Source organism: Penaeus monodon, chromosome 28, assembly GCF_015228065.2.
Source record: "Penaeus monodon isolate SGIC_2016 chromosome 28, NSTDA_Pmon_1, whole genome shotgun sequence".
Lineage (NCBI taxonomy): Eukaryota > Metazoa > Arthropoda > Malacostraca > Decapoda > Penaeidae > Penaeus > Penaeus monodon.
In genome coordinates, this window is record NC_051413.1 from 7,230,813 (window position 1) to 7,231,477 (window position 665).

A 665-nucleotide genomic window follows, 5' to 3' on the forward strand; every position below is an offset into this window, starting at 1 on the left:
TTGTGTGAGGAGCAAAATCTATGGCCAACATAACTGATACAGCAAAGTACAAAAAAACAGTATTCTTTGTAGCTGTATAGATCTATCAAAACCAAAATAGGTTGGTTAAAAGGTGAAGCAGAGGATATTCTAATGCACAACCTATCTGTACAACTAATACATTTCCTATAATAATGTATAATATAGAAACAAACTGGTAGAGGCAATAGTTACCATGATCACTTCTATTGAGTTACTTGCGAACTCCCAGTCACTCAACTGTTAATTTCCTATTCATGATTTGTCTAAACCTTCAGTTTCTGGAGTGCTGGTACAGTGTTGTTAGAATAACATACTGGCTTCACACTATGCTCATATAGATGCCTAATAAGTAATCAAAGTCCTCAATACATAATGACTGTGAGGGTATAAAACAAAAACTTATTCCGCTTCCCAACATTTCGTCTTATTTCCCATCTTTTGACAATTTCTCAAAATCAATCATGATTCAATTATTTGGTTTCATATTCTAAAAAATCTGATTACCAGTAACAGCTTACTCATCATGGATCTTGGTAAGTATGCCTCACTGGCTTAAAGAAATGAGTCATGGGTCTACAAACTTTTTTTCTCGCTAAAACTCCTCATTTGAGGAGATTTAATTAACACAAAATTACAATGAAGAA

At 33.5% G+C, this 665-nt stretch overlaps 1 protein-coding gene across 1 annotated transcript in view; it reads right to left on the minus strand.

The window, feature by feature from the left end:
• Positions 1-665, minus strand: part of LOC119591341 (ceramide transfer protein-like) — a 16,795-nt gene that overhangs the window by 13,659 nt on the left and 2,471 nt on the right. The window lies entirely within an intron of this gene.